This window comes from Hemiscyllium ocellatum, chromosome 24 (assembly GCF_020745735.1).
Source record: "Hemiscyllium ocellatum isolate sHemOce1 chromosome 24, sHemOce1.pat.X.cur, whole genome shotgun sequence".
Taxonomy (NCBI): domain Eukaryota; kingdom Metazoa; phylum Chordata; class Chondrichthyes; order Orectolobiformes; family Hemiscylliidae; genus Hemiscyllium; species Hemiscyllium ocellatum.
In genome coordinates this window covers 7,324,816-7,339,397 of record NC_083424.1, presented here as the reverse complement: position 1 = coordinate 7,339,397, position 14,582 = coordinate 7,324,816, and the positions used below count along the sequence as shown (strand labels likewise).

General features: G+C 43.8%; 1 protein-coding gene across 5 annotated transcripts in view; it reads right to left on the bottom strand.

The window, feature by feature from the left end:
* The window catches only part of golga3 (golgin A3), a 73,788-nt gene extending 72,097 nt beyond the window's left edge, over window positions 1–1,691 (bottom strand). For 3 of the 5 annotated variants that reach the window (XM_060843400.1, XM_060843404.1, XM_060843405.1), the window contains exon 1: window positions 1,414–1,493. The gene's annotated coding sequence lies outside the window, so the exon portion shown is untranslated. The other 2 variants (XM_060843402.1, XM_060843401.1) reach the window with 2 other exon arrangements.
* Between the last annotated feature and the right edge of the window lie 12,891 nt (window positions 1,692–14,582).

Sequence of the window (14,582 nt, the reverse complement as noted above, 5' to 3'; positions counted from 1 at the left end):
TGTTTGCAGGGTTCCATGTGGATTTCACCAGTTTCCTCATTTCCCCTCCCTTCACATTATCCCAGTCCCAGCCGCCAATCCAGCACCACCCTCCTGATCCATCCATCACCTTTCCCATCTATCATTTCCACCCTCCTCTCTGACCTATCACCTTCTCTCCCACTTTCATCTGCCCATCGCACTCTCAACCAACCCCCTCCCATTTACCTCGCAACCCCATGGCCCACAAACCTCATTCCTGATGAAGGCTTATGCCAGAAATGTTAATTCTCCTGCTCGGAAGCTGCCTGATCTGCTGTGCTTTTCCAGCACCCCACACTTGACTTTGATCTGCAGTCTTTACTCTCTCATAATCATTTACTCTGGCTAGATAATATCATCAGCACATACAAAACAAATGCTGAACAATGAAATCATCAATAGGTGAGATTAAACATTAAATGACAAGCAATTTAGATTTTATTTGAAACCTAGGAAAAGATGACAAATATAGATGGCATTAATGAGGTGCAGCAAGCGAAGGATAAAATCTTCATCATGTATCATATTCAGATGTTTCAAAGGAATACAAGCAAATAACAACTTACAAAAGTATAATGACCACTGGTCCTACATTTGATTCAAATCAAACATCCTTTGTCAGTTTAAAAATATATAACTTTATAATAATTCTTCACTACTACTAATATCTAAAAAGACAAAGGACTGCAGATGCCAAAACATAAACATATTGCTGGAGAAGAAACTCAGGAGGTAAGGCAGCATTCCCACAGAAAGCACCTTCAGAGCAGGAGTCACTGACCCGAATTGTTGACTCCACCTTCTCTCCACAGATCCTGTTGGATCTAAGTTTCTCCAGCAATTTTTGCTTTGTTTACTACAAAAAGCTATTTAGCTAAAGGCAATTGTAACGTATACTAATGGAATGCGATAGTAAATAGAGCGTCATGAGAACGCAATGCCAATGGGGCAATAACATCCTCAAGACTCATTATTTTCTTGGCCATGACCTCCCTCCCTTTTGTTTCCACAAACGTTTAAATGCCCAGTTCGGCTTCGAGCCACTAGCACTCGAATCCTTGTATCCTCCAAGCTTCCCAAACGTTAACATCTCGGCTGTTTCAGTCTGCTGTTACCGCGGATGAGCGCGCTTTTAACCCCAGGCAAACAAAGGACAGTTCAATATTTTTAAAAGACGGAGGAGGGTTAAAGACCGTTGCCGGGCAGTTCCAGAGGCCAACCTCTTCGTCCCACCCAGCCAGTCTCAGAACGTCAACCCGAGGCTTCGCCGCCAGCTTTAGGCCGCGACACTTCCACAGAAGGTAAAATACTAACGTATAAAAATTGAGAACGCCACCGTTCTCTGACCCCGGTTATAAAGCCCCATTCCGCTCCCCCCTAGCCGCCATTTACCCTTCTGGAGGTGAGCGGCAGCCGGGCGCCATACGTGGCTCTTCCAGTCCAACACCAAATTCCTTCCGCCGGAATCTTCCTTTAGCAACTCATTTAAAACTTCAGGCGCAGTATCTATATCAACGTTACACCATTTAACAACAATAGTAATAACTGGCATTGCATGTCATTCATCCAGCTTATTTAAAAACTTGACAGCTGGTTTATTTGAAAGAGATTTTGCTCTCACTGTTGGAAAAACAAATTACCCGGCTGCTTGACGAGAACGGACCGTCCGGTTGAGGCGATGCCCTGGATTGACAGGTGTCAGGCAGAGGGGCGGGGCCGGTGTTGTAGAGGCGGGCCGCTAGCGTAGGGGCGGGACCAATGATATAGGGGCGGGGTCGGTTGTATAAGGCGGGACCCGTGCTGTAAGGGCGGGGCCAATGATATAGGGGCGGGGTCGGTTGTATAAGGCGGGACCCGTGCTGTAAGGGCGGGGCCAATGATATAGGGGCGGGGTCGGTTGTATAAGGCGGGACCCGCGCTGTAAGGGCGGGGCCAATGATATAGGGGCGGGGTCGGTTGTATAAGGCGGGACCCGTGCTGTAAGGGCGGGGCCAATGATATAGGGGCGGGGTCGGTTGTATAAGGCGGGACCCGCGCTGTAAGGGCGGGGCCAATGATATAGGGGCGGGGTCGGTTGTATAAGGCGGGACCCGTGCTGTAAGGGCGGGGCCAATGATATAGGGGCGGGGTCGGTTGTATAAGGCTCCAACCACAAGGTATGAATTCAGATTTCTCCAGTTTCCTCATTTCCCCTCCCCCCACCTTGTCTCAGTCGGTTCCCTCAACTCAGCACCGCCCTCCTAACCTGCAATCCTCTTCCTGACCTCTCCGCCCCCACCCCACTCCGGCCTATCACCCTCACCTTGACCTCCTTCCACCTATCCCACCCCCATCGCCCCTCCCCCTAGTCCCTCCTCCCTACCTTTTATCTTAGCCGGCTTGGCTCTCTCTCTCTTATTCCTGATGAAGGGCTTATGCTCGAAACGTCGAATTCTCTATTCCTGAGATGCTGCCTAACCTGCTGTGCTTTGACCAGCAACACATTTGCAGCTGTGATCTCCAGCATCTGCAGACCTCATTTTTTACTCGAAGATTTTAACCTACTGCGAATCCTCTTACAAGGATGCCTTCCTTGAAGAAGCTCTCTTCCTCCCTCTACAAGGATTTCAATGAGTCTCTCTCTCTCACTGCACCCCCCAGGTCATCTCCTCTGCACAGAAGCTCTTCAGCCACGTTCTCAAACAGACTCGTTACCACAGCCACATCTCCTTCCTCAGCACCTGCCTAAGGAACCGACTGATCCCACACGGACTCCGAACTACATTCCAACCAACAAAATTTGGACCCAACCAGGACAACCTGTACCTACAACAAATCCGAAGCCTCCAGCAACAGACCTCCCTCCGGATCCTCCGCTCCACCCTTGCAGCCATGCGTCGCTACAACTACACGACGGCTGGAGGAGGAGCGCCTCATCTTCCGCCTGGGAACCCTCCAACCACAAGGTATGAATTCAGATTTCTCCAGCTTCCTCATTTCCCCTCCCCCCACCTTGTCTCAGTCGGTTCCCTCAACTCAGCACCGCTCTCCTAACCTGCAATCCTCTTCCTGACCTCTCCGCCCCCACCCCACTCCGGCCTATCACCCTCACCTTGACCTCCTTCCACCTATCCCACCTCCATCGCCCCTCCCCCTAGTCCCTCCTCCCTACCTTTTATCTCAGCCTGCTTGGCTCTCTCTCTTATTCCTGATGAAGGGCTTATGCTCGAAACGTCGAATTCTCTATTCCTGAGATGCTGCCTAACCTGCTGTGCTTTGACCAGCAACACATTTGCAGCTGTATAAGGTGGGACCCGTGCTAAGGGCGGGGCCAATGATATAGGGGCGGGGTCGGTTGTATAAGGCGGGACCCGTGCTAAGGGCGGGGCCAATGATATGGGGCGGGGTCGGTTGTATAAGGCAGGACCCGTGCTGTAAGGGCGGGGCCAATGATATAGGGGCGGGGTCGGTTGTATAAGGCGGGACCCGTGCTGTAAGGGCGGGGCCAGGGATATGATCTGGATCGTGATCACTGAGTGAGTCCGCAGTAGAGGCTGTGAGTAAAGTGCGGAGCTAATATTAAACTTCGTTAACTCTGCTTTCTCTCCACAGATGCTGCCAGAGAATTTTTCCATCAATTTTTGTTTTTGTTTCAGATTTCCCAGATCCGCTGTTCCTGGTTTTGTTTTGGCCGTCAGTTTTCTTTAACTCAAAGGCTCCTGGTACCAGCCTATTCCGTACAGTATCCACCTTACTGCAGAAGTAACAGAATATCGTGTACCTAAAGTGTACACTGCACCACCCCATTTGACCTTCAAGTTGTAAAAGAGCTTGTTATGTTCCAGCTGTATAGCAGCGTCCAATTGCCAGTTTATAGTCAGGAAACAAAGAAACCCGAATGCTATCTTCTGTGTCCTTTACACCCTTACACCCCAGGCCCTGTCATGACACTTTTAACTGGTTATGCCTCCTATTACAAAGTTTTCTCTCCCTGGCATACTATCATCCATCCCTTGGTCTGGGCTCCATCTATCCACTCACTCCTTTACCAACCCTGCCCCCTAACTCCTCTCTTCAATCAAATATCCCTCAGTTTCCTATCTACTGTCAATTCCAAAGAACAGCCACAGAATCTCACCATGTCTGCTGAGATTCTCTGCTACATTGGTTTTTTTTTGCAGATCTTCATCTTTTTATTATTTCACTTGTTTACACTTAGTCTGTGATCAGTGTTTAGATTAGATTACTTACAGTGTGAGAACAGGCCCTTCGGCCCAACGAATCCACACCGACCCTCTGAAGAGCAACTCACCCAGATCCATTCCCTTACATTACACTATGGTCAATTTAGCATGGCCAATTCACCTGAACTGCCCAGCTTTGGACTGTGGGAGGAAACCGGAGCACACGGAGGAAACCACGCAGACACGGGGAGAATGTGCAACCTCCACACAGTTACCTGAGGCGGGCATTGAACCCGGGTCTCCAGCGCTGTGAGGTAGCAATGCTTATCACAGACCAGTGTTATAGGAGAGCAAGCTGTTTTGGAAAAATATTAACTGCCTGATCTATTAATTCATTCCATGGAATTTCATTTTTGCAATGATGTAACTTTGATTCCAATGATTTTAAAATGTTTAAATAAAAATTGAAAGAACTGCAGATGCTGTAAATCAGAAACAAAAATAGAGTTTGCTGGAAAAGTTCAGGAGGTCTGACAGCATCAGTGGAAATAAATCAGAGTTAACTTTTCAGGCTGAGTGAACTGAGTTGCAGCCTGCTGCTGACACCTGTTGAGCTTTTCCAGCAATTTTCTTTTGTTTTGAAATGTCTCTTCTTTACCCAATTAATGTCTCAATGCCATTTTCTCCCATATCTGGTTCTTGAGTATGTTAATCTAGGTTTTCATTATTGTAAAAGACCTCACACACAGTATGAGTAACATAAGGATTTTTTTTAATTCTTCTCCATATAAAAGCTCACTTCTGAATCCTGCAGTGCTATTTTACAAATTATACCACTCAAAAAAACTTCTCTTGCCTTTCTAAGATTTGTCCAGCAGAGGGCAATGATGCATTCCTCAGAACTGCCAGAGATCCCACAACATAAACCAGTAAAACACAGTACTGAGAAGGGATTAAGAACATTAAAAAAGTAGGAATTGGCCATTCAGCACCTGAGTCTGTTCCACCAGTGAATACGATTATGGCTCTACATCACTCAACGTCAGTGCTTCCAAATAGGGTAGTTATGGTAGGGGATTTTAACTTTTCAAACATCGACTGCGACTGCCATAGTGTTAAAGTTTAGATGGAGAGGAATTTCTTAAGTGTGTACGAGACAATTTTCTGATTCAGTATGTGTATGTACTTACTAGAGAAGGTGCAAAACTTGATCTACTCTTGGGAAATAAGGCAGGGCAGGTGACTGAGGTGTCAGTGGGGGAGCACTTTGGGGTCAGTGACCATAATTCTATTTGTTTTAAAATAATAATGGAAAAGGATAGACCAGATCTAAAAGTTGAAGTTCTAAATTGGAGAAAGGCCAATTTTGACGGTATTAGGCAAGAATTTTCGAAAGCTGATTGGAGGCAGATATTCGCAGGTAAAGGGACGACTGGAAAATGGGAAGCCTTCAGAAATGAGACAGCAAGAATCCAGAGAAAGTATATTCCAGTCAGGTGAAAGGAAAGGCTGGTAGGTGTAGGGAATGCTGGATGACTAATGAAATTGAGGGTTTGGTTAAGAAAAAGCAGGAAGCATATGTCAGGTATAGATAGGATAGATCGAATGAATCCTTAGAAGAGTATAAAGGAAGTAGGAGTATACTTAAGAGGGAAATCAGGAAGGCAAAAAGGGGACATGAAATAGCTTTGGCAAATAGAATTAAGGAGAATCCAAAGGGTTTTACAAATATATTAAGGACAAAAGGGTAACTAGGGAGAGAATTGGGCCCCTCAAAATTCCTGAAGAAGGGCTCATGCCCAAAATGTCGATTCTCCTGCTCCTTGACCTGCTGCACTTTTCCAGCAACACATTTTCAGCCCTCAAAGATCAGCAAGGTGACCTTTGTGTGGAGCTGCAGAAAATGGGGAGATACTAAATGAATATTTTGCATCAGTATTTACTATGGAAAAGGATATGGAAGATATAGACTGTAGGGAAATAGATGGTGACATCTTGCAAAATGACCAGATTAGAGGAGGAAGTGCTGGATGTCTTGAAATGGGTAAAGGTGGATAAATCCCCAGGACCTGATCAGGTGTACCCGAGAACTCAGGGAAGCTAGAGAAGTGATTGCTGGGCCTCTTGCTGAGATACTTGTACCATTGATAGTCACAGGTGAGGTGCCAGAAGACTGGAGGTTGGCTAACGTGGTGCCACTGTTTAAGAAGGGGGGTAAAGACAAACCAGGGAACTATAGACTGGTGAGCCTGACCTCAGTGGTGGGCAAGTTGTTGGAGGGAATCCTGAGGAACAGGATGTACATGTATTTGGAATGGCAAGGACTGATTCGGGATAGTCAACATGGTTTGTGCGTGGGAAATCATGTCTCACAAACTTGATTGAGTTTTTTGAAGAAGTAACAATGAAGATTGATGAGGGCAGAGCAGTGATGTGATCTATATCAGTAAGGCATTCGACTAGGTTCCCCATGGGAGACTGGCTAGCAAGGTTAGATCTCATGGAATACAGGGAGAACTTGCCATTTGGATACAAAACTGGCTCAAAGGTAGAAGACAGAGGGTGGTGGTGGAGGGTTGTTTTTCAGACTGGAGGCCTGTGACCAGTGGAGTGCCACAAGGATTGGTGCTGGGTCCTCTACTTTTTGTCATTTACATAAATGATTTGGATGCGAGAATAAGAGGTACAGTTAGTAAGTTTGCAGATGACACCAAAATTGGAGGTGTAGTGGACAGCGAAGAGGGTTACCTCAGATTACAACAGGATCTGGACCAAATGGACCAATGGACTGAGAAGTGGCAGATGGAGTTTAATTCAGCTAAACGCGAAGGGAGTCTCTGGGGCTGTGAGGCAGCAGTGCTAACACTGGGCCTGCTGTAAAATACACTGGACCATTTTACTAATGTAATGATAACTTTGTATTTTGGATGTTCATGAGCTGTGGGTCAATATTTATTGCCCATTCCTAATTACATTGGTGGGGAACTGCTTCTTGAACTGATGATGTTCATGTTATGCAAAGACCCCCTCAGGGCTATTAGGAGGGAGTTCAAAACGATTTGGATCTAACGACAGCGAAAGAAAATCCAGTGTAGTTCCCCAGCCAGGATGATGTGAATTGTTATAATTCATGAGTCCGAGACTCTTACTCCACTCTATCGACAATGTAGCAAACGCAATGGTACCAAGGTCAGATCACCAGACACAATGGGACGGATTGAAAACTCACTGCGTTTTTGCAACATTAAACACAGAACTTCGACATTTGACCAAAAACTATCTCTGGGAATAACTGGCGAAAATCTGTAGAGCCACAAATGGAGCTGCCTCCCTCTGGTTTAAAGAGGCCCCTATAGGAGGCAACCTCTCGCTTTCTGCACCAGGCAAGCAGATTTGTTGCTGTTTTCAGGAAAGCCTTGGCGGCAGCGCGCCTTCCTGCGTGTGCGCGCCTCTGTGAATGAAGTGGACGGACTGGGGCTGGCTGGAGCACCATGGAGCAGAGCTCCTCGGCTGGCAAACTGTTGTGGATGCTGACCTTGGGGACAGTTTGTGTCTGCAGTGTGGAGCCTACATCCCGTCGGGTAGGTACCGGGGGGAGGGACAGCAGTTTTACAGAAAACTGTAACGTTTTCATCATTTCCAGTTGTGGAAAACACACACGTTATCTCGTTATTACTGTCAGGCGGAATAAACCAGTGAAGATACTCTTAATGCAGATAAAAACCATCCGGGAATCATCTTTTTATCTCGTTTATTTTTTGAAAATGTTGACTGTTTTTCGGAAAGTGACCCGCCTGCAAACTTTTGAAAATTATTTTAAGAGTTTTGAAAAAGCCGGTTCAAACAGTTTCAGCGAAATCAATGTTTGCGATATTAATCTTTTACACATTGAAACAAAGTTTGTAAAATCAAACAGTTTTGTGGTTGGGAAAGTAGATATACGGAGGGAAGCTCATTAAAAAGCTTTGTAAATTTAAACGGAGTTGGTGGGTCCACTTGGTCTAATTTACTGAAATATAAATCCGTCCACAATCCGGACTCAATTAAAAATAGCGGGGCTTTTAATAACTTACTCCTTCTCGGCCTAATTGACGAACAGGGACGGAGGAAGGTTTTTATTATACCCGCAGATTGGTCAATGTACAGCATCTGTAAATTGTGACTGTAGACGTAAGGAGAAGGATAACGAGAAGAGGGAGGCTTTAATGAACTGTTCCCAGAGAAGGAGCGAGCTGACTTTCTTCAAAGGTGTTTTGGACACTTGCCAGTTCCACGGTTTTATCAAAAGGAACTTCTTTTGTATTCTGTTTCAAAACACAAACCGGAGAATGAACCAAACATTTTCATGGTTTGGTTTGCTTGTCCTTCGAAAGCACTCGCCCTGCAATTCCCTGCCTGAAGCAATGGGAATAGCCGAGGGAATGGGCCTCCCCCTGCCTTAGATAAGAGCTCTCACAGTTGTTGTTTTACTGCTGAGAAAAAAGACATGTTACACTCTTATCCCGCCCTCATCAGCACATGTGAATGCCAAATTTCAAACCATCTCAATGATTCACACAAAAAGGTGCCGAATGGTTGGAAGGGGATTCTGGTTCTCCACTCTCAGGCTCATTCAAAACTGGCTCAAGGCCAGGACAAATTCCTTTTGGTTGCAGAAAACAGGTCATTGTGAATACCTGTGTCGTATTGAATGAGAATTACTAAGCCAGGTTGGGGAGAATCTAGAGATTCTACAAATATATTAAGGACAAAAGGGGAACTAGGGAGGAATGGGGCCTTTTAAATATCAACAAAGTGTGGAATTGCAGGAAGGTTCCCCATGGGAGACTGATTACCAAGGTTAGATCTCCCAGAATACAGGGAGAACTAGCCTTTTGGATACAGAACCGGCTCAAAGGTAGAAGACAGAGGGTGGTGGTGGAGGGTTGTTTTTCATACTGGAGGCCTGTGACCAGTAGAGTGCCACAAGGATTGGTGCTGGGTCCACTACTTTTCTTCATTTATATAAATGATTTGGATGTGAACATAAGAGGTACAGTTAGTAAGTTTGCAGATGACACCAAAATTGGAGGTGTAGTGGACAGCGAAGTAGGTTACCTCAGATTACAATGAGATTTTGACTTGATGGGCCATTGGGCTGAGGAGTGGCAGATGGAGTTTAATTCAGATAAATGCAAGAGTTGCATTTTGGGAAAGCAAATCTTAGCAGGACTTATACATTTAATGGTAAGTTCCTAGGGAGAGTTGCTGAACAAAGAGACCTTGCAGTGCAGGTTCATAGCTCCTTGAAAGTGGAGTCGCAGGCAGATAGGATAGTGAAGAAGGCGTTTGGTATGCTTTCCTTTATTGGTCAGAGTATTGAGTACAGGAGTTGGGAGGTCACTTTTGGAATCTTGTGGCTGTTCAGGACGTTGGTTAGGCCACTTTTGGAATATTGCATGCAATTCTGGTCTCCTTCCTATCAGAAAGAGGTTGTGAAACTTGAAAGGCTTCAGAAAAGATTTACAAAGATGTTGCCAGGGTAGGAGGATTTGAGCTATAGGGAAAGGCTGAACAGGCTGGGGCTATTTTCCCTGGAGTGTTGGATACTGAGGGGTGACCTCATAAAGGTTTATAAAATCTTGAGGGGTATGGAAAGGATAAACAGACAAGGTCTTTTCCCTGGAGTGAGGGAGTCCAGAACTAGAGGGCATAGGTTTAGGGTGAGAGGAGAAAGATATAAAAGAGACCTAAGGGGCAACTTTTTCATGCAGAGGGTGGTACTTGTATGGAATGAGCTGCCAGAGGAAGTGGTGGAGGCTAGTACAATTGTAACTTTTAAAAAGCATCTGGATGTGTACATGAATAGGAAGGATTTGGAGGGATATGTGCTGGGTGCTGGCAAATTGGACTAGACTGGGTTGGGATATCTGGTTGGCATGGACGAGTTGGACCGAAGGGTCTGTTTCTGTGCTGTACATCTCTATGACCCTAAATGCGTGCACACTAAACAAGTATTTTGCATCAGTATTCACTGTGGAGAACCATATGGAAGCTAGAGAACCTGGATAAATAATTTGTGATAACTTGATATATATTACAGAGGAAGAGGTGCTGGGTGTCTCAAAATGCGTAAAAGTGGATAAATCCCTGGGGCCTGATCAGATGTATCCTAGACCTTTGTGGGAAGCTAGGCCAGTGATCGCTGGGTCCTTTACTGATATATCTACGTCCATAAGACATAGGACCAGAAATTAGGCCATTCAGCCCATCAAGTCTCCTCTGCCATGGCTGATGAGTTTCTCATCCCCATTCTCCCTCTCTTTTTTTCCCCCATAACCTTTGATCCCCTTGACTATCAAGAACCTATCTGTGTCCATCTTAAATATACTCAATCACCTGGCCTTCACAGCCTTCTGTGTCTCAGGGAATTCCATGGTTTCACCACTCTCTGGCTGAAGAAGTTTCTCCTTCTCTCTGTTCTAAAAGGTCTTCCCTTTACTCAAAAGCTGTGCCTTTGGGTCCTAGTGTTTCCTACAATGAAAACATCTTCCCAACATCCACTCCGCCCAGGCCATTCAGTACTCTGTAAGTTTCCATTAGATCCCCCCATCCTTCTAAACTCCATCAAGTATAGATGCAGAATCCTCATATGTGAAGCTTTTCATTTCTGGGACCATTCTTGTGAACCTTCTCTGAACACGTTCTAGCGCCAGTACATCCTTCCTGAGGTTTGAGGCCCAAATGGGAGTTATAGATCGGTGGGCCTGACATCAATGGCGGGTAAGTTGTTGGAGGAAATTCTGAGGAACAGGATTTGCATATGTTCAGAGAGGCAAGGACTGATTGGATACAGTTAATATGGCTTTGTGCATGGAAAATTGTCTCATGTATTTGAGTTTTTTGAAGAAATGACAAAGAAGATTGAAGACAGAAAGGTGGACATTGTCTCTATGGACTTCAAGGCGTTTGACAAGGTTCTGCATGGTACACTGAATAGCAAGGTTAGATCACATGGAATCCAGGAAGAGAGAGCCATTTGGATACAAAATTGTCTTGAAGATAGGAGACAGAGGGTGGTGTTGGGGGGTTGTTTTTCAGACTTAGGCTGTGACCAGTGGTGTGCCACAAAAATCAGTGTTGGGCCCGTTGTCATTTATATAAATGATTTGAATGTGAATATGGCAGAATGTTTAGTGAGTTTGCAGATGACACCAAAATTGGAGATGTAGTGGACAGCGAAGAATGCTATGTCAGAGTACAAAGGGACCTTGATCAGATGGGCCAATGGGCTGAGGATTCGCAGATGGAATATAATTTAGATAAATGGGGGGTGTTGCATTTTGGAAAGGCCACTCAGGGTAGGACTAATACACATAATGGTAGGACCCTGTGAGTGTTTGCTGAGCAGAGAGACCTTGAAGTGCAGGTTCACTTGAAGACAGAGTCACAGGTAGACAGAATAGTGAAGATGATATTTCTTATGCTTGCTTTTATTGATCAGTGGATTGAGTACAGGTGTGGGGATTTCATGTTGCAGCTGTTCAGGACATTGGTTAGGCCACTTTTGGAATACTGTGATCAGTTCTGGTCTCCCTGCTATAGGAAAGATGTTGTGAAACTTGAAAGGGTACAGAAAAGATTTACAAGAATGTTGCCAGGGTTGGACAAAGTTAAAGATCACACAACACCAGGTTATAGTCCAACAGGTTTAATTGTTTAATCACCTGATGAAGGAGTGTCGCTCCGAAAGCTAGTGTGCTTCCAATTAAACCTGTTGGACTATAATCTGTGGTTGTGATTTTTAACTTTGTACACCCCAGTCCAACACCGGCATCTCCAAATCATGGTCAGGGTTGGAGAGTTTGAGCTTTAGGGAGAGGCTGAATAGGCTGGGGCTATTTTATCTGGAGCATCAGAGGATGAGGGGTGACCTTATATAGGTTTAGCAAATCATAAGGGGCATTGATAGTGTGAATAGCCAAGATCTTTTTCACAGGGTATGGAATCCAAAACTAGAAGGCATAGGTTTAGAGTGAGAGGGGAAAGATTTAAAAGGGACCTAAGGGGCAACTTTTTCACATAAAGGGTGGTGCTGAGGAAGTGGTGGAGGCTTGTACAATTGCAGAATTTAAAAAGCTTCTGAATGGGTATATCAATAGGAAAGGTTTTGAAGTTTATGGGCCAAGTTCTGGCAAATAGGACTAGATAAATTAGGACTGGTTGGTGTGGACGAGTTTGACTGGAGTATCTGTTTCCATACATTTCAAACTGAATTACTTTGTTAGGAGCCCACCAGATTAAATTGGTTGTTGGAGTTTCTTGCAAGATACTTCGGATTGTTTAGCAATTGCTGACAAGTCATGTGGTAGGCATATTTAAACAACAGGTCACTCAAACCAATTTGCACTGTTACTATTGCATGGGCAATACTTTCCACTAACAGGATGCTGCTATCAGTCCAAAATGGTATTGTGCACTCTGTGCAATTGAGCAGGGTTGTGCTTGAATTTTCATGCTGGTCCAATGCGAGATACATAGGTCGTACCTCAAGCAGTGAATCAATTAAAATATATAATACACAGCCAAGATACAAAGTACCAGGTATTGAGAGATTCTTTTTTTTAAAGTTAGCATATTAAAGGTTGTGGAACCAAAGCAAGTAGATGGAATGAAGATATGGAATAAGCAGAATCTAATTAACAACAAACTGAAGGGGTGAATTATCTCCTTTTTTTTATCACTTGGATCACTTTGCAGAAATGTCCAAGACAACAGCGAGTGGCCAGTAGTGAGAGCATTACAGGAAACTGAGGAAAGGAAAACGAGCACTTAGTGAAAACCACAGAATCATTTTAGGAAATAATTTGAAATTGCAACAGTAGAATCTTTCAAGATCGTTCAATAAAGATGGAACAAGTAGTTCTCTTAATGTATAATTATCATGTGACCTTATGCAGTATTGGTGTAAGCTGGAAGTCCATTTGACTGTCAGCAGTCCAGTAGTTGATTCTCCAATCTAAAGTCAAAGAAACCCCAGTTCTCTCCTTCACACTCCTCTAGCCTTCCTGCCAAGAGACAGTGCAAATGCATACAACCAGTACAAAATCTAGCCAGTTTATAATCTCTGGAATGCCCTTCCTAAACTCTAAAAGAAATTCTCTATTTTTCATATGAGTAGAAACTGAAAAAACTCTGGATGCTGGAAATCAGAAATGAAAACAGAAATCACTGGAAAAACACAATGAGTCTGGCAGTATCTGTGGAGTGAAATCAGAGTTAGCGTTTCGGGTCGAGTGACCCTTCCTCAGAGCTGTTCTCTTTTTTTCTGTTTTTCACTCCTGCTGTAAGATTCTCCTTAAAACCTACCTCAGACTTATGGTCACACCTCTGGATTTATCCTTATGGTTTGGACCTTTAAGTATTTAAAAATAATGTCAATGCATGAACACTCTAGAAGTCCAGACTATGGTCTGGAGATGTAAATTCAGGGCAGCTGGTTTCAATTCAAATTCCATAATTAATTTAGGATTGAAAACCAAGCCTTGGCAATGGTGACCATGAAGTTATGAAAAAATCTATCTGGTTCACTGATGTCCTTTTAGGGAAGGACATCTGTTGTCCTTATCTAGTCCGGCCTACAAGTGCTCTGGTTGTCTCTCATATGCTCTAAAAGGAAATTAGGGTGAGACAAATGATGGCCTTATCAGTGAAGCTGACATTGTATGAAAGAATAAAGAAAATAAAAGATACTAAATAAATGAAAGGTGTAATATACTAATGGATTAGAAGAAAGCTTTTCTATAAAATATTACAATAAATCAATCATTTAATACAAGGATTATTCCCAACTAAATCAGAATATGATAGAAATGTTATGACCTGATGAGGAATCCTGTAGATTAAAAAGTTGTTTTATTTTAAGGGAACCAATGTTTATTGTTTTGTAAAACTTTAATTTAATTAGGATTGCATTTCTTATTACAATTGGCTCAAAAAAAGCTTTCTACCACTTTAGGAGCTCAGGTTGAAAGTTAATTAAGTTTCCATTCAAACCAGAAATTAGAGAGTGATTTTCAGTAAATCTTGTGTTGCTTCAGTATAAAGTTTTCTTTCTGTTTACTTTATTATTAAAATATCTGCATGTTGATTTTAAGAGTAACAAGGGCATTAACAATTCCAATTGTTAATGCCCTTGTTACTCTTAAAATCAACATGGAGAGAATGTAGATTTGGCAAAAGTGGCAGTGCTATTTATTGTATTTAGGAATAATTTGACATACTAACTAAAAATGTGGTATTCAGCTTTGATTAAAGTAAGGATTTAGACAATGTTAATCCATGCTGGAAACGTAGCACCATTCCAGATTTTGTTTTCAAAACCTGTAAGCCTCAGTGTGCAACTTTGCCATGACAATG